The sequence below is a fragment of the Zophobas morio genome, unplaced genomic scaffold, assembly GCF_036711695.1.
Source record: "Zophobas morio isolate AGI-343-1 ecotype UQ-CSIRO unplaced genomic scaffold, CSIRO_AGI_Zmor_V1 ptg000024l, whole genome shotgun sequence".
NCBI lineage: Eukaryota > Metazoa > Arthropoda > Insecta > Coleoptera > Tenebrionidae > Zophobas > Zophobas morio.
Window position 1 is genome coordinate 11,515,529 of NW_026972129.1, and position 20,780 is coordinate 11,536,308.

At 31.6% G+C, this 20,780-nt stretch overlaps 1 protein-coding gene across 4 annotated transcripts in view; it reads right to left on the reverse strand.

Annotated features, from left to right (window-relative positions):
- The window catches only part of Fife (fife), a 295,802-nt gene that overhangs the window by 169,774 nt on the left and 105,248 nt on the right, over positions 1 to 20,780 (reverse strand). The window lies entirely within an intron of this gene.

The window sequence follows — 20,780 nt, forward strand, 5'->3', positions numbered from 1 at the left end:
TTTAAAGAAGGATTAAAGGACTGGTAAAAAGCTTTTGTCAGTTCATAATCTACTTGTAAATACCTAAACTTACACAGCCTATATTCTGAACGTATTTTTTTTTAATAGTCAAAGGAAAACATAATGTACTTGTTCTCCAGGCGCGCTGGTTTCTATGTAAATAAACTTATACATTTTTATTCCAAAATGATAGGCAGGGAAGTATATGTTTTGAGTTATTTTGACGATTGTTTAATTTCCTGTTTAAGAGGCTAACATCGCCAAAAGAAAACAATCTTGAATAAAAAGCTTTTTTGAAAAAAAAAATAAATAAACATACTTAATTTTAATAAGATTGTTTAGGATTTTCAGCTCTTAATTTCTTAATATTAACTATAAGACGCGAGAAACACTTATTTGCTCTTTCCACGATTCTACCTAATAGGGTACTTATCAAATTCCGTATTTTAATTTTCATGAAAAATTATCTTTAATAGAGTTGTTTCACAACCAGTTGACTACACTCAGTGCACACGACCGAAAGCACATAGTTTGTGGGCAGTTGTGATCACTTCCACTTAAGCAACATTGCGAATTTAATTCGCAACAATTTTGTATCGAAAGGGCGTTTAATTGAAGCTGTCGCCCTTTAGTCTGAAATTTCATTTGTTACTGGATTACACATTTCCGTTTTAAACACAAATTAAACAGTTTCTTCAATTCTGTTCACAAATTCATTTAAAAATGTGTTTGCTACTGAAATGTCACCCCCCAATTCTTTTAAATCCAACTACCCACCTGTGGCTTTTGCAATAAAAAATGTAAATGCATCATCGTTTTTACGTGTGATCCCCAAACACCAGCTTTAAAATACATGGTTTTTCTAAAGAAGATACAACTGAAACAACGTAGTAGACTGAAAAGCAGATAAATTAAAAAGTAATAATAATAACTAGTGATAACTACCGTGAAGAAGTAAAAATACAGTGGTTTGATATTTTGAATCAAATACTATCAATCAAATTTTGAAGTAGTGTGTGAATATAAATGCAGCATATTTCTAGCATTAACAACACTAATTTATTTATGATACTTTACGTTATTTATTTTTGTTTATTTAATTTGCAATTTCTTAAACTTATGTTTGCATGACGCTATGTAGAAAAACTGATGTTTAAAAACTAACTGTAAAAAGATATCATTAACTTTGTAACTTTTAGATGAGGTGTATGTAATAAGATACGTACCCTCATTTAAAAAAATTGGTCTAAAGAGTTTAAACAGTACTTCCCTCGCTGTCGGAAACGTGACGACTGCATGCCTATTATGTTTTTTTTCGCAGCGGATTTCAAAAAATTCGGTTTTGTAGTTCCTGAGTAAATCAATAAAATAAATTTACGCATTCATTATTTTTTTTTGAGTTACCCGGTATATGCAAATTCAAAAAATATGAATGGAATGATAAATTACAAGTACAGACTCATCATATTTTGTACATTCTAGATAGGAATTATTCGGCAAACTTTTGAGCTGACGTCATCAGTTTTTTGGAGAAGATAACCAAATATATTTTGACTAAACATTTATTATGCTCTTCATAACCTTAAAACATCTGCAAGATTTCAAAGCATTCGGTTTTCTAGTTCTTGATTAAATCAATAAAATAAATTTACGCATTCATTAATTTTTTGAGTCACCTTGTATATGCAAATCCAAAAAATATGAATGGAGTGATAAATCATAAGTACAGACTCATCATATTTTAAATGTGTAGAAATAGCGCGAAAATAGCCTGATTTATGAAAATAATTGGTGTTTCTTTAGCCTTTATAGTAAAACCAGTTAGAACTAATGTGATAATCATTGCAAACAATGTTTAATTTACTCCGTCTATTAGTTCTACATTCACAAGCATGTAATTTTTGAAATTTGAAGGAAATTAATATTTGTTTTCTATAGAATTAAATGACTGAGGTACAATGAGCTTGTTTTATTGTTAATGTACTTAGTTATTTTAATATTCCGAAATTCTTACTTAGAATTGTTTCCGATTTGACCTACAATGTATTAAGAACTATTCTCTACAATTTAATAAAGGGACTCTAGAATGAGTTATATGTTCTAAAAGAGATTTTGTAAGCAAATTTTTGTAAACTATGTATTATGTCTTATAATATAGTGGTACTTTTCCGTTATTAATGTATACACCAAAGACATTTTATTTCAGTAAGTTGTTTACTGCATCTTCTGAACAACCGTTGTCTAATTTTATATATTAATTATATTATTTTCAGACAATGGTACACTTAATAACCTGTGTAACAGTAATTAATACCTATATTGCAAGTTTATGGTTATAATAATAGAAGTATTATTAAAATTTCGTCTACATACCTAAACCAATAAATATATTATGATGTACGATTTTGTTTTTTTAAATAATACCTACAATGATATTTCGGTTAAAACAGAGCTTAGTGGATTTTCCAGGGCCCGACCGTCTTTGTTGGCAAAATTTACCATTGAAGTAGCGTTAGTTTTGAGATGTACAAATTTCTAAAAAGCTTATAATTTCATCGACAATAAGTGGATTAGTGTTCTTGAAGTAAAAGCTGCTTGACTGATATTTATGACTTCGTTTGCTGGAACGTTTATGTACAAACCTGTGACATCAAAGAAACTAATATCATTTACATATTTTATCTATTAAATTTAATGAGCTTATTACTGAAAATTTGCAAGGTGTTTGAATGTAAAACTACTGGTTTCATAGGAATATCCTGTTTATGTCATTTAATACATTTTTTGTGGTTTAGGCTTCATGAATAATAAGTTACGTTTTTGTATGAATGCAAAAATTACGTTGTTTCTTTAGTAAAAATGATGTGTTTTGACAAAATTGGCTAATAGTTGCTTTGTTCAATGAAAATTTCAAAATTATTCATGCTGTAGAGTTCAAAATTAACTGCCTGAATGTCTTCAAGTTTGTACAGTAACTTATATATTTTTTTCAATAATCAAATACATGTTAGTAGTTCACTTCTATTAAATTTAAAGTTAAAATTGAAATAAATCGTTCCAAATTTTACCACCCTCATATTCAGCTATAAAAACAGGTAATAATTAGTCATAATTCTCCTAGATGTAACTGTCTGATGAAGGTATTGTCTACCGAAACGCATGTAACAATTTTGCAAACCAAAGAGTAAAAAGCACAGTCCTAAATTAATGTTACGTTATGAACGACATCAAATTTTTAAAGTGATTTTGTATTCCTGACGTATCATGTCCGTGATAGTTTTAAAGCAAATTGTATAACTTAGTTGACAAATTTTAATTTTTTTTCCAAAAATTCAATACATAAGATTAAAAATAAAGCTCTATTAACAAGGCACAAGTATAAAACTACTTCACAAGAGATGATGTTATCAAATTTTTGGTGCAAACACTTATTAGACAAATATTGGTTGCCTTTTACTATGCAGATGATCTATAACAGTCTTCCAGTTAATTGTCTGTCTAATCAAATGGCTAACATACAGAGACAGATAACAGATGGAAATAGGAGACTACTTTGTCGTATTCTAGGAGCACGTCTAGAAAAATGAAATTAGTCATTGGTAAATGGACTCTATCATGGATTTTTGAAAATTTGTCTTTGAGTGTTGCATTTGCAACTCAAACTTTCAAAATGGCGGTAGACGAAAATCCTATCAAAGACAAATCTTCAAAAGTCCATTGCTATCTTTGATCGTGTTTGGTGTGGTTCTGTCGGTACAATACTTCTCTAGCTTATGCTCTGGATTTATATTGTAAATCTTTCAATTGCACTTGTCTTCTTTTGTTTCCTCTATTGACTTTTTCCTGGTGCGGGTCTGCATGCAGACAATACCGATAATACCATTATATTTCACAACGTAAGACGTTTATAGGTATTATTTATCTGTAATAAATGAATACACATTTTTTACACGCGTCATATAAATTAGATATAAACACATAACAAAACAGTGAATAAGACAACAAATATATAACTACACTGACCAGCAAAAGGACCAGCCACCTTAAAATATTTCGCAAAATCACTTTAAAAATTATATTTTAACTAGTGATTGTATTTATTTAACAATCACTAGTTAAATTATAATTTTTAAGAAGATTTTGAGAAATATTTTCGAGTAGCCAAATTTTTTTGCCGGTCAGTATATAAACTAAATAAGAGTTAGAATTTTTTATGTAAGTTCAAACATCAAAGTTAAGTGTGATAATTTTTTTTTTGGTAGTTTTTAGTCTATAGGGAGGGATCATTATATTTGTTGCACCTCTAGTAGCATGATAACTAGGTTTTTATTAAGTTTGTATTTATTTCGATTATGTTTGAGACGAATTAAACTTTTGATTATGAACAGATTAGGAACGGTATGTTCAATTTAAAAAAAATCACATTCACATTCATATCCCCATTTCAAAATAGTGTAACTCATTATGTAAGTATAGTAAGTAGTTCTTAGTGTGTTTAGGCAGCCAAACGAGTAAAACTGTTCAAGATGTGTAAGCTACTACTTAATTGTGCAACTACATATTGTTATCTCACAATTGTGACAATAAAGACTCCTAAAAAACAGAGAGTGTCATTCTTATTATGGCCCGATTTATTTAAACTAAAAAATGTTTGTTGATTTTTATTTTTGATTAACTTTAGCCTATTTTTGTTAAACCATACCTCGGTATAGTCATATTCATGTGACGCGAGTCTACTACAAGTTGAGTCTTTGCTACAGTTCGGAATCGTAGTGTCGTTAGCACAGAACAAATAAGTTTTTGGACAGATTGCATTTGTATATGTATATCAGAAGCATCGACGGTCCAATTACAGAGCTCTGTGGTACACCGATATTTATTTGTTTCCGTGCAGATAAATTGTTGTTACCTTTACTGGTACCTAATGCTTAGATATGAAGTTATCAAGACAGTGGCACTAAGTCTGGATATTTGGGTAGCTTTCTGAGAAAAATTTTATCCAAAACACAATCGAAAACCTTAGACAAATCACAGAATATTGCACTGGTATTTTCGTGCTTCTCAAAAGTTCTACTATTGCATTTGTCAATTCCAGGGTTGCATCAATTGTGGCCAAATCTTTTCTGAAATCATACATCACACAATGATTCTGGAAAAAAGTGGTACAAAGATATCGCTCGATAACTGGATGTAGCAAGTAAGTAATCTTTATTTAGCCAAAAAAAAAACAAACGTTTTTACACTCGTCAAAACACCAAAAAACTTCAAAAGAATCGAAATACATTGTGTACAAAATACCTAGGTACATATTATACAACATACTTATCCGTTTTGTACAAAGAATCACAAAATGCTAAAAAATATAATCTAAGGATTTGTTGAAATTGTAAAAGCTATTTCTAATTAAAAAGACTGACCTAACTTTAGAAATTGACTCGATGGAAGATTACGGTAACTATTGGGCAATTTATTAAAAAATATTATACAGAAATAGTTTGTGGCATTCCTACAACGAGAAATCCTAAATTTTTCAACTGAGAGATTAGTGGTTCTTGTATTATACTCGTACTCATGAAAAGAATTTAATGTAGGAAATGAGTTAATGTTATGTATTACATATTTAAGGCAATAATAAATATATAGAAAAGGTAAAGTCAAAATGTTTAAAGATTTAAGGCAGGGCCTACAATCATCTCGTACTGCTCTCAGTTGAAGCCTAAAAAGATTGCTAAGTGATGAACAATGCCCCCAGAGGAAAATCTCATATCCCAAGTGAGCCTGTACTAGGGCTGAAACGCAACTTTTAATACATCACGATCGACAAAATTGGATAGATTTCTTAGTAAATACGTATTTTTTTTAATTTTAGGGACTATGTAGTTTATGTGCCCATGTCATAGTAATTTTGTATCTAAAATAACGGAATGGGACTATTTGGCGCGGCCGACTTGGCGCGGCCGACTTGGCGCGGCCGACTTGGCGCGAGCCATTTTGGCGCAAAGCCAACTTGGCGCAGGGACACTTTGGCGCAAGCCATCTTGGCGCGAGCCATCTTGGCGCGAGTACGTCGGTATATATTATAAAATATATTTATTGTTCGTACTTTGGTTGGCACCCTGTTATTTATGCTAAGTGTAGGCAACCAAATACACATTTTCATTCGCACAAATTCCAATAACTAAATGATCCACGGAGCAAGAAGTTCCACGTTTAGGAGTATGTTTATAATGGGGTGCAGGGCGCGAAGCGCCCATGTGTCCATTAAAAAGTCGACATTACCCCTCCCCGCGTTGGAGACTGTAAAAATTGGGTTATGCTAACAACGGGTGCAATTTTCGCATATTTATATCTATTTTTCTTGGTGCAAGTTCATTCGCGCCAAGATGGTTCGCGCCAAGATGGCTTGCGCCAAAGTGTCCCTGCGCCAAAGTGTCCCTGCGCCAAAATGTCTCGCGCCAAGTCGGCCGCGCCAAGTTGGCCGCGCCAAGTCGGCCGCGCCGAATTGTCCTAGACCGCTAAAATAATACCGAGGAACTTAGTGATATTTTCAGTATTTAAAAATAAGTTATTTCTCTTCAGAGAAAAAAACATATTAACCGATTTTTTTTTGTTAACGCAAAGTTTACTAGCTAAAAACAAGGTTCTACATGGGAATGTATATTAAGAAAAGAATGTATCACTAATTCAGTGGCTGATACACATTTACCAATAGTGGTACCATCTGCATATTGAACTACTGAATAATTATGAGGAAAAAAATGTAGCAGAGCATTTACGTAAATTAGAAAAAGTAGTGGCCCCAGTATTCAGCCCTGAGGTACTCCATATGTAATTTCTTTTTGATCAGAAGATACACCGTTAATAGTGTACATAACTATTTATATTCTATTGGAGAGCTAGAACAGTATTAGCCTGATGGCAACTGGCTTGAAATTATAAAAAGTTTCCTTTCTCATGGGACATACATGGGAATGCCTTATTGAGATCTAAAAATGTAGGTAAAAAATAATAACCATTTTTTTTAGATCAGATATAAACCAAATTATATTGTGAACTTTGGATCTTTTACACACTATTCTTTTTTCAGGAAACGCAGCGTTCAAATTTAGCAATATAGTTTCTAGAACTATAGAAAATATAACGCATGGGTTACAATCATAGGTAATGAAATTGTCCCATACTGTGAAATAGGACGTACAACTTTTGAAATGAGAGAATTGTCATATGCTATGCTATATAAAAAATCACAGAAATATTTCGATTTTGTATCGTTAGTACCAAAAAACAAACTGAAATCCCCACTTATTATGACAGATTTAAACTTATACTTGATTATATAGAGCTTGATTATAGTATCTATAAAATTATTGAAGTCACCGTTTGGTGAATTATATACTGTTATTAATATTAAATCAAACTCTCTTATAAATGCAGCACTTAGCTCACAATCAATTTCAATCGACAGCGAATTTACGTTTTCTAAACTAGTACACAATAGATCTCGATTTAAGAGGGTCAGCACACACATCACACCTCCATGTTGGTAAAATGACCTAGAAAAATGTGACATTACATCATAATTATCCAAGGACGGAATACTGGATTCTTCCGGTTTTAACCAATGCATAAACTATCAAAATTATCAATGAGAAAAGCCTCTAAGAAGTTCAATTTATTACGAAGACACTGAAGATTTCAAAATAGGATCGATAAGCATTTATTACTATTTTTGGACTTTGATTGCTATATTTTGTAATCAATATTTTTTTTGCTAACATCACCGTATCGAGGGTATAAAACGAAAAACCGATAATTGACGAAAATTCGAAACAGGATTCCAATTATTATTTAACCAATTTTTGCGCAGTAAGGTTTATCGACAAAGTAAAACACTAATAACAAGGAAACTCAAATAACTAACAATAAATATTTGCTTGTAGCCTGAGTACCGAAGGCCAAATTGATTGTACTGTGATTAAATGATTACACTGAATATAAAAGTAGTTTTTCGAATTTTCATCACTTATCGGGTTTTCGTTCTATATCTTCCAATTTTTTATCGTTTTATTATGGCACCTTTAGATCGTATTTATTGTATAAGCAAATATATCACTGAAATTTTTGGAGGTAGCTAGTTTTGACAGGATTATTCGACTTTTTAAAGAAATTACTATAATATGCGTGTTTTCTCGTTTTGGTAAATTTTTTCGGTAATCTTGCCTGTATTTATTTTAACATTTAAGTAGAATAGGTGTAATTATTTTTTCCTTCCGACGACCTGAAAATGTCTTTCGTGTTTTAACGCTGTTTCTAGTACGAGGATGGTTCAAATTTAAACTGGAATTTTGTTGTAACATTTACTTCAAACAATAGATTTTTGAAATAAAATATATCATTTTTTGATGTCTACCCCTTCTGCCTCAATCCACTTCCGAGATTTTCTTAGAATTTATCTTCTTTATGGAAGGTTTTTGATTGCCCACTAAGTCACAAGACTTATTGTCATTCCCAAATCTCATGCTACTTCCTAATGTTTCTTTGAGTGGTCCAAAGGGATAAAAATTACGGAGTGACAGATCAGGGCTTAGGTAGAATGTGGGAGAATCTCTCAGTGTAATTTACTGAGTGTTTCATGGGTTAACTGAGTGGTATGTGCCCTTTATCGTACAGAAGAATCCCACCTCTTACTGACTGTTAGCGTCTGTAGGGCCAAAGGCTGCTTTAATCTTACAAGATAACATTTCTTTAGAATAAGGAGCATTAATTCTGCGTGTGTTTATTAAAAAAATTACGTAGGTATCTACTTTTATTTGCTGAATATGAACTTCAATAAGCGCAGATTTGAGACGGGAGGTTCTCTATATTACTCTTCGTATTCTTCCTTGTTTAAATTGATTGTACCAATCGAAAACCTGACTGTTAGATAGGGTATGCTCTAATTGTTGCTGAAACTTCACGCGAAATAAGTGGGATTTACGTTTTTACTGGAAATAAATTTAATAATATTCCTTTGATCAACATTAACATACCCCGGTTGTTCTGTAATTGATTTTTGTAACCAATAAAAGAAAACAGTGGCAAGAGAAACTAGTTATCCGATTCAATTTATTCATTTTTTCGTCACCTAGAACAAAAGTCCGGTTTAAATTTGAACCACCCTCGTAGTGTAAAAACTTAACTCCCTTGCGGAATTTGCCGAGGTGGTTGATGATTTATTTCTGTCGGTGGTAATGTCTCTCCCTCCAGGCAATGCAGTTTCATTGCAGACTTGGATAGTCGGGACTTTCCAACTTCATTGTTACACATTTCAAAACACAATGGTTTATGGTCTATAAAATAGTGGAGGTATTACCCAAAGTCTGAGACATCCAACATTTACGATCTATTTCAATCTTTTTAGAAGATTTTCATTTGTGGTGTACCAGACGAGCAAAGTCCTCTGTAGCTGAAATTCACCGATGATAATTGATAAATAATATTTTTATGCTCTTTTGAAGCAGTACGTGATATGAAGTGTTAAAAATGATATTGACCGATATTGTATGTAGTAGCTCGTTTCAAGAGTTTTGAATGTTAGTCCAGATGACTTATAAATACTTGGTCTCAGGTAGTATCCTAATCTTTATTATGGTTAAGGGAAGCATTAGATCATTTCTGATTCTAGATCACATGTTTATAATTCTTCTTGACTTGCGTTTTGCAGAGAATTAAGACTATTTTGTCTAGAAACTTATAGGTGCTCTCCATTGAGAAATGGTATGCAAGGATTTAGCTTCTTTTTTGATGTGAACAACTTAAGAACTGTTTTGTTAGCATTAACGTAAACCCTTCATTTTGAGATGTAATAGATTACCACGTAACATTATGACTTAAACAACTTAAAACTAACCTAAAGTCATTTCTATAATACATATTTTTCATCTTTTTTTAAAGCAAAGCGATCTCAGTTTTGATTTTTTTTCATTTTGCTGTTGTAATATTTATTAGTACAACTAAAAGAAAAAATTATTAGTTATCTAGACAGAATTTTCCTTACTAACTAAATAAAAAATTTGTCACCATTTATGTAACATTACCTTAAATTTATTAGAGAAAGCAAATAAAAAAATATTTTAGCATTTTTGTAACTCAGTTATTTGTTCATTTTATCTATATGATGTCAGCTCGGTTACGTGTAATTTTTTAATCTGTTTTTTTAAGTTGTTGACAAATAATTAAATCCGCAACTCGTTATTATTAGCATTGCTTCTGAGTTTTTTAGCGATAAGCCCACGTTTTAAATTTTTAAATCTCTAGAAAAAAAATTGTATTCAATTTATATCAACAGTATCATTGTAAACAAAAATAAATTCTTACATTCAGAGGAGCTACTTTAATGAGATTAAATTCATATTTAAGAAGATTAAATGAGAAAAATGTGAATTCGACTAACAGCTGATAGGAACATGTATATATATTGAAAAAAAAAAAAAAATGAAAGGGAACACAATTAATGTCTTCGAGGAAAATTTAGAAAATAAAGTATCTGTTCTTTCGAGGCGAAAAAATTACGTCTCTAAAATGTATGTTGACAAATGTCTCCCGCAGATACTTCTATTGCAATAAAAGTATCTAGGAGCGATTTTTCTTATTGATCCCTTTTTCACATTTTGCGTCGACGGAAAAGCAGTGCCATGATTAATTTTTTCTGAGTCGTCATTTCCGTTCTGAAACACGTCGAGGACATTACTCTGATAAAATTAAGTCAGCGCAAACACTTCTTAAAACGAATGGCGTCAATTTGCTAAGAGAGATCGTTACAGGTAACACATTGTCTTCACTAATTTAGAGTTACGCCGAGAAAAGGTGCCAAAAAAATCAGTAAAACCTGTCATTTTCAATTTAAAACTTGTAGCGTTTTGGGAAATTTATGGATGGCAGTAAGTTGGGCTAGCGGATCCGACAAACTCCGGTAAAATCCGGGTATAGGCCTACATTCTGCTCTCACGTATTCTGACGTTGTACCGTGGGCTCATATTTTTACATATTTATGTCAAAAGGTTAAAGAGAACGTGGAAATCTTCTACCCTCCATTTGCACTTTACTGATTTCAAAATGGCGGACACATTTGTCTTCTAATCGATTGTATTTTCTGATTTGATAGAGGTTTATCTTCAGGGACAGGAAGTTGTATCTACTACATCAAAAACTAGTTTCACAGATTCGTTCAACTCTTCATGCTACATTTACTTACAGCTTGCTGGTGAGGATTTCAAAGGATTTATATTTCCACTAAAAATGATTTACAATATGGTCAGATCTATTAATCTTACCCTTGCAAAATTGCCTATTGATTACATCGTAAATGATGGTTCTTTATTATTTTAAGCAGATAAACCTATTCAATCGCTCTCTATTGAGCACACGCGATCTATTTCAGGTCTTAAAAGGAACATCATTTTCCCTACGAAGCATCTTTAATTTACTTTTAATACGCTTTTGACGTAATTGTCAAAGTAATGATTAACTGCGAGAAGGTAATTAATTGCAAATTTAATATAATACTCATCATTTTCAATGATAAATTATTTCGTTCGATTACTCTGAACCTACCAATTTTAACCCTATGTGCGAGGGATGTGACAAGCAGAAACGTAATTAATTTTAAGAGAGGGTAAGTTACTTTTTTCTAATAAACTTTCGCACTTTTTAATATACTTCCAATAAAATCATGTTTCTAAAACTTTAATAAAAACTGGATTATTTTTTACTGAATTATGAATTATTAAAATAAATGTTTACATTTTTAGTTCTTCTTTATAAGATTTACTTTGTGTTTCTTTTACAAGAAAAATGTTACGATATTTTGGGTTGTTTAAAGTGTTCCATATTCTCTGGTAAGGAGAAAGGTAAATAGGGAAGGTTTTAAAAGTTAAATTAAGGAACCGTTTTAGGGATTCTGGAAATTGAAACACATAAAAAGTTGAAAGTATGTAAGTTGATAAAGCCACGTGTTTTGTAACTACACCAGTAGCCAAGTTTTTCCATTCAAAATGATGGCTTCTCTTCATCCGTAAATAAAACAGCAAGTTTAAAATTTATATAAAGATTGAATTTGTCAAGTGTTATGTTTGCAATGGCAAGGACAATATGTAAAGGTTCTTTTGTCACTAATAAATAAATTGATCGATAAAGACAGTTTTAGTTCCAAAACACATATTTATTTGTGTCATTATTTTCAAAATAAATACTTGATGGTGAGAGTCGTGAAATTGTAACTATTTTGTAGGGCCGAAAAGATTCCAGGTGTACCGAGCATATATATTTTTAAATGGTTTTCATTTTACAATTATATAGGTGTATGGAATTCACTTGGTTGCTATAATATTATAGTCGACATATTTCTGATGAACTAAACTTTTCAAAATTTATGTAACGGTATTTTAGTTGCAGGAAAAAGAAAGTTGTTTTTTTTTATACAACTAAAGAACGATGTGCTGGCCGGATGTTACAATTTTATTGGATTTTGGATTATAATTCTTGTATCCGCCTGTGTTTCAATGATTTCCAACATTTCTGCCATAAATCATTATTCTATGCGACATAGCACTGTAGAACTTATTTTGGTATTTTGTTTTTAATTAATTATTAGTGAAAAACCAATAAATATGTATTGAAGTTGGCTTATGAGTTATGTTATACAAGGTACAACGGTACAAGCAGTATTAAAAAAAACTCGTAATGGTTGTAAAGTTAATCATTTATCCTTATGTGCAATACAATAAACTGCCAAAACATTATTAATAACGAACGGCGTCCTGAGTTTAAGAAGTGTACGGACCAGCACATGCGTGCACATGAACAGAAGGTCAAATGTATTGCAAGGGATTAGTTGGTATCGTTTGTTTTTCAGATGCAATAAACACCGATACGTAGGCGCCGAGTACCCACTGCGTGTATGCAAAACCTGTGACCTTGATTACCGTTCGAACAGCTGTGCATGCCTATAATTTAAAACGCATCGCCGTTCATTAATTATTAAAATGTTATATATGTCAGTACCATAAAATAGGCGTATTGTTTTCATAAACGATTCTACACTATACACACAACGTAAATGACACTAAAAAAGATGAGATTTCGAGATGTTTAAAATTTCAAAAATAGACATTTTTGTGTAATTTGCGGCCACTCTTTTTAAAACTGTCTTAATACTCGTTATACCTACTTCATGTCTTAAAAACGGAGAATGAGACGCCAAATCATGAACTATAGTATAACCAATGACAGAAAAGGGTACTTACTGTATTTAATCAACATACCTTATTTTTATTTTTTTTTTGTCTATAAAAATGTAGACTTTTTATTGCTTTATATTCCGTATAGAAATATAATATGAATATTTACCAGTAAGAAAAGAATAATAACGCGATCTATGCAAAAAGATAATATAACACAGATAGAAATAGGTAACGTACAAAGCATACATCAGAACTGCTTGACTATTGAAATAAACAAAAGTACAACACATATTTAAATTCTATAGCTTTGACTGGTTTCTGAACAGTAAAAATAATCCCTTTTATCCACGCCAACGCATTCGTCAAAGGACTACATTCACTCATCTAACGAATTGATGAAATTCCTAGTTTTTTAATCAAAGCTTGTGCAACATGTATCAACCAGTTTATCTATATGCTTTGTCTTAAAAGAGTTGATCTCCAGTATAGGATTTTGATAAACATCGTCCGGTACCTTATTCTGTAATTTCTGAAAAATCTTAGCAACAAACATAGCTTCATGAAATAACGACATATACTTAATTCCTTTTAGACTTTAACCACAGTGATGACGTTTTTCTCTATAAAAAAAAAATCCGATGCTCACAGCATCTCAGAGTCACTATTTCTATTTACATCTCTGAGAAAACAAACAATGTACGAACTATAAAACGTGTTCAGTTGAAAAAGTTGCAAGTTGGCGTTGCTTTTTTGATAAAAGAAAACGTGGCGAAAAATGCATTTGTTTTATTAATCCATACTATTTGTATAAATGACATTTGATAGAATTGTTGGAAATCGTTAACTTTATTATATGAAAATGTTTTCCTGCTCCGCACTGCCAACTGCCATAGATTTAATTATATATATATTGCAGATATATTTCGCAAAATGAGCTCCAACGTGATTATTATTTTCAATTGAGCACCCAATATTTGAGATACCATAAATCTAGTTCCTGCGTCTGTTCGTGTTTGTTTTATTTACACATAGAAATATCATTGATATCACACCATCAAATAATAAATGAAGACTTAAATTTATATTATACTACATATAAATTCCTATGACTACTGTAAACTTTACAGCAAGCGTTAAACTCTGCTGACGACTATTGAAGAAACTGTTAAGCACCTACTAAAAAATTTGATTCATTTTATTTTCCTGGAAATTAGTTCTAAAGACAATTCTTACTTTATTAAAAAATTGGTCTAAAGAGTTTAGACAGTACTTCCCTCGCTGTCGGAAACGTGACGACTGCATGTCTATTATGTTTTTTTTTTCGCAGTAGATTTCATTATTTTTTTTGAGTCACCCGGTATATGCAAATTCAAAAAATATGAATGGAATGATAAATTACAAGAAGTACAGACTCATCATATTTTGTATATTCTAGATAGGATTTATTCGGCAAACTTTTGAGCTGACGTCATCAGTTTTTTGTAGAAGATAACCAAATATATTTTGACTAAAAATTTATTATGCTCTTTATAACCTTAAAACATTTGCAAGATTTCAAAACATTCGGTTCTGGAGTTCCTGAGTAAATCAGTAAAATAAATTTTGCGCATTCATTAATTTTTTTGAGTCACCCTGTATATGCAAATCCAAAAACTATGAATGGAATGATAAATCACAAGAAAAGACTCATCATATTTTGTACATTTTAGATAGGATTTATTTAGAAAAATTTTGTGGTGACGTCATAATTTTTTTAGGGGGGATGAGCAAATACATTTTGATCAAAAACTTACCATGCTTATGATAACTTTAAAACATCTTCAAGATTTCAAAGCATTCGGTTTTGTAGTTCTTGAATAAATCAATAAAATAAATTTACGCATTCATTAATTTTTTTGAATCACCCTGTATATGCAAATCCAAAAAATATGAATGGAGTGATAAATTACAAGTACAGACTCATCATATTTTGTACAGTTTAGATAGGATTTATTCGGCAAACTTTCGAGCTGACGTCATCAATTTTTTGGAGGGGATAAGCAAATATATTTTTAGTAAAGATTTATAATGCTCTTTATAGCCTTAAAACATCTGTAACATTTCAAAACATTCGGATTAGCAGATTCAAAATTAAATTGCAAAATGTTGTTTTATAATTTTGATTTTTTTTCCAAAAATCTGGACGTTTCGGCTAAAAACTCAATTCGGAGTCGTAAACTACATGTGTAGGACTATGTTATTTTATACAATTTAAAACCCATTTACTATGTACAATTTTGAAGTGACGTCATCGCATTAGTGGTGGGGAAGATTAGACAAATTTTGGTTAGCGTTTTACCATCTACATGATATTCCTAATATAAGTACAAAATTTCACAACAATCGGTCCAGTACTTTCGGAGATTATCTGTCTAATAAAAATCCGGGACGGCAGACAGACGGACAGGCGGACAGACGGACAGATGGACAGACGGACAGACGGACAGACAGACGGAAATGGGAGACCTATTTCTTCGTCTTCTAGGGGTCATGAAAGATCGAGAAAACCTAAAAGTAGAGAGTCGGCCGACGGACTCGATTACAATACTTTCTTTGCTTACGCTCGGGAAGTAAAAATGGAAGTATTAATAAATTAAACTCTTGAGAAAATTCCACAAAAATCGACAACAAAATCTGGGATATAAATCTCAACAAATTAAATCGAAAAATATACTGTTTCGATGGTCCGGGAGCAGATTTTCGAAATATCTGGTTTCAAAATTATTTTTTTTTGAATATGTTAAAACTACCATATTTCATTTCGACGACTCTGGAAAATGCTAGGATTTTTCGAAGAAGTGGGGCCAAAAACACTTGAGGAGGCAACGTCAAAAATTTCATATTTGGGAAATATGTATTGAAAAATTGAAATTTTGGAAAAAGTGTCGATAAATTCACAAAAAAATCTGGAATATAAGTCTCGACAAGCTAATTCGAAAAATTTTGCATATTGATGGTCTCGAAACAGCATTTTCGAAATAATCAGCTTCAAAGTGGAATTTTCAAAATTTCTCAAAAATGGATATATTTCATTTTGACGATTCGAGAAAATTGTAGAAGTTTCGAAAGAAATGAGCCTGAGAAACTCTTAAGGACGCCGAAATAAGAAACAGGAACTCTAGAGGATATGTCAAAAATTTCACACATGGGATTATTTAATACAAGATTTTCGAAATATTCGGTTTCAAAGTCAGATATTTAAAATTTCTCAAATATGGAGATATTTCATTTTGACAATTTTGGTAGAAATTTCCCAAGAAATAAACCCGGGAAACACTTAAGTAAGTCGAAATAAAAAACAAGAACTATTTAGTTTGAAAATGCTTGCGGATACGTCAAAAATTTTACAGGTGGGAGGATTAATAAATTCAACTCTTGAGAAAATTACATAAAAATCGACAACAAAATCTGGGATATAAATCTCGAAAAATTATGTGGACAAATGTAGCATTTCCATGGTCCCCGACCAAAATTTTCGAAATATCGAGTTTTGAATTCAGATTTTTCAAATCGCAATAATTGCTTAATTTTAATTTGATAATCCTGAAAAAGACTAGTAATTTCAATAAGTCACAAAAGAAACTTGAAAAATTGTATAGTTTTGGAAATGTTGAAAAATTGAATTTTGGGAAAATTGTCTAAATATCCACAAAAAAATGTTGACAAGTTAAATGAAAAAAATATAGCTTACTGATGGGCCCGGGCCTAGATTTTCAAAATATTCGATTTAAAAGTCGATTTTTTTAAATTTGTCAAGAATGAACATATTTTAGTTTGACGATTCTGGAAAATAGTAAAAATTTCCGAAGAAGTGAACCCGAGAAATTCTTGAGGAGGTTCAAATAAGCAAAAAGAACTCTTCAGCTCGAAGGTGCTCGGTGACATGTCAACAGTTTCATACGTAGGAGTATTAAAAAATTGAATTAAAAATCCACAATAAAATCTGAGTTATATAAGTCTGGATAAGTTAAATCGAAAAATATAGCGTATTGCTGGTCTCGGACCAAGATTTTCGAAATGTCCGGATTCAAAGTCAATTTTTATTAATATCTCAGAAATTTCATTTTGACGACTCTGAAAAGTGTTAGAAATCTCACTTGTGTAGGTCAAAGTCAACATAATTTTCGAAAATACCTTAAAAAGTCAAAAATTTTATACCTGGGAGGACTGAAAAATTGAAGTTTCGGGAGAATTACCAGGCCTCTATGCTATTAAGGCCTGATCCCGTGTCGTTTACACTGGTATAAAAGCTTATTATACAATGGGTGCCTTGGATAAAAATTCAAGGAGTATTCATAAACCACAACTATAGAGTGCTATTTTATAAAGTGACGTTTACCTAAAAAAAAATTGAGAAGATGTCATCCAATATTCATCCAAATTTGATCCAAAATTGCCCCTAATAAGTCTATAATTATCAACAGGTAAAAAATAAAATCTGTTGTTACGTGTTTTCCTGTTACGAACTGGAGCATTTTCTTTTGTATTGAATTAAATTTTAATTGAAGCCAATAAACATCATAGAAAATGCATACAGAATATGTCATATGGCTTTATTTAGACAAATTGTCACAATTGCAGAAGGACTATAGTCTAAAATCTCCATCATTTTTACTTTTCAAGTGTAAGCGAATGAAGCATGTATCGTAATAGGGTCAAGTAGCTATTTTTATGTTTTCTCGACGTTTTAATACCCCTAAAGTGCGAAAAAATAGGTCCCCGTTTCCGTATGTCTGTCGTTTGTCCTCTGTCTGTGTCGATTTTTATTAGACGGGTAGTTCATGAATCCACCTTGACCTTACATTTTCCGTTGCTTCGGAAAAATTTACGATGAGGTCTTAAAGTAGCTATCATTGTATAAATGTACCATCAATAAATTAACAAGCAAAGCCTTTATTGTATGTAAATGCACCTGTTTTCTGCAGTGTATCATTCATTGGTTTTTATTTCTCAAGGTCAGTCCTAGAGACTTAAAATTAGTCTACTAAGACTTTGCTAAAGCTTTTGATTGCGTCATGCATATTTTATAAACTTTTTCTGCAGGTATTGACTCTTGTTTTTCTACTACCGTTCTGAGTGTTCTAGGTGATTGCAATAGGTATGTTAACCCCTAACCGAACCGGACCTACAGAAAAATTGCTGGAATTTTTTCGATCACTTGGTGCCCTATAACTTTTACCCTACAACACCGAAAACACACGAAATATTTGCCGAGCCCTTTCGCAAACTACGTTAGCATTATTATATCGACAAAGCTAAACTTGTGTGTTTTCGGTGTTGTGGGGATAAATGGGATCAGTACGGTTTATGTGATGATCTTGTTTCTCTTTTTCAACCCACTATATTTAAAAGATGCCAATATGTGGAATATGCTGGATGTAGATTATGCACTTTTTTAACACCTAATGGAGTCAATCAGGGGTCCAGTTTCGGGCCTATTCTTTTTCTCCTATTCTGTAATGATGCGCTTAACTTATTTGATTATCCAGTGTTCGTATATGCTGATGATTTAAAGGTGGGCAGATTTTATATTTGGGGCATAGAAAATAAATTCAAATTTTATTATAAGAAGTGCAATGGAATAATAACTTTAACTAGGAAAAAGCAAAATATTGTGTATAATTTTAAAATAAATAATAGGAACGTACAAAGAGTCTCGCAAATTAAAGAGTTACGTATAATACTCTATTAGATTAGAATCTTTCATTTGTTCCACGTATAGATTGGATATGTACTCAGGCAATTAAATTCTCATTATTATAAATATTTATACAATGTAAAAAACGGAGTATGTCCACATAGGTCGATTTCTATGAGTGTATTATTGCTTTAAATTAGAATTTCTAGAAAGCAGAAGAAAATTTGCCGGTAATTCATTTATCTTTCAGTTAATTCACAATTTGAGACAGTGTTGTAATTCGCTGGCACATTTGAATTGTAATGTCCCTAGTAGTCTCAATGCCTATGTATTCGTAATTCCAACGTCAAGTGCGAATTATCACTTTTACTTACCTATACAGATCATGATATATTAAACAATGCATGATCATGATATATTAATACGTGATCAGGCTATATTAAACGTAAGCGTCAATTATGGAAGAGTTATAAAAAAAATAAATTTGATAAAGTATTATCACAAGTTAATGATCTTAGGACACTCATTAAGAAAGAAATCAAAGTGGCATACATCAACTTTATGGTATCGGCGGAAACGAACATCAAGCAAGATCCAAAAAATTTATGGGCATATATTAATCAAAAGAAAAATGTCTCGAGTATCCCAGGCCATGTGTTCAGTAAAGGTATTGAACTAACTGATCCACAAGAAATTGTCAATCATTTCGCTATTCATTTCAGTGACGTCTTTAGTAGTGATAATGTCTGTGACAGTTTCCCAGTCTGTGATAGAGAAAGTGATATAGTGAGCGTCTTACACAATTTCGTAATAAATACCTGTGATATTTTGGATGCCGTCAAAAAAGTCAATTCTAATTTTACTATGGGTCCTGACAATGTGCCTGCTTTCCTTGTAAAAGACTGTATTTCTTGTTTATGTGAACCCCTTTGCTACTTGTTTAATTTAATTATTCCTGAGGCTGCATATCCTAATAAGTGGAAGTCTACTAAAGTTATCCCGGCCTTCAAATCTGGTGTACGTAATAACATCGAGAATTATAGGCCCATTGCAATAGTTTCAAATTTTAGTAAGATCTTTGAAAGAATTGTAGCTAATAATTTATATAGTCATGTATCTAATCAACTTAGCCCCAGTCAACATGGCTTTATAAAAGGAAAGTCAACTTCAACAAATCTGTGTGAATGCATCCAATACATATCTGATTCTCTTGAAAGTAAAAAACAAGTTGATGTTATTTACACAGATTTATCTAAAGCTTTCGATGTGGTTAATCACTCGATTTTGCTTGATAAGTTGAGCAAATTTGGCCTGTGTAGTAATTTAATAAAGTTATTTCAATCCTTTTTGTGTAATCGCATTCAGTATGTTGAGTACCGTGGTTTTCGCTCTCAAACTTATGTAACTACGAGTGGTGTAACGCAAGGGTCAAACCTTGGACCTATTTTATTTATTATATACTTCAATGACGCACTTTTAGAATTTAAGTGTCATATCTTTGTGTACGCTGATGACCTGAGGTGGCTAAAACTATTACCACGCTTGATGATTGTTACTCGCTTCAAAATGATCTTAATAATTTTATTATATGGTGTCACAATAATAAACAAAACATTAATGTAGCCAAATGTAAAGTAATAACCTTTTCTAGATCACCTGATACTACACAATATAAGTATGAATTAAACGATACAGAAATAGATAGAGTATTCCAAATTAAAGACCTTGGTGTTGTGGTTGATTCAAAATTGTCATTTATACCTCATTTTCAACATATTTGTGATCATGCTAATAGAATGTTAGGGTTTATTATAAGAAATACTGTCGGTTTTACCAATGTTGATTCTTTGCTTGTATTATATTATTCATTTATTCGTTCTTAA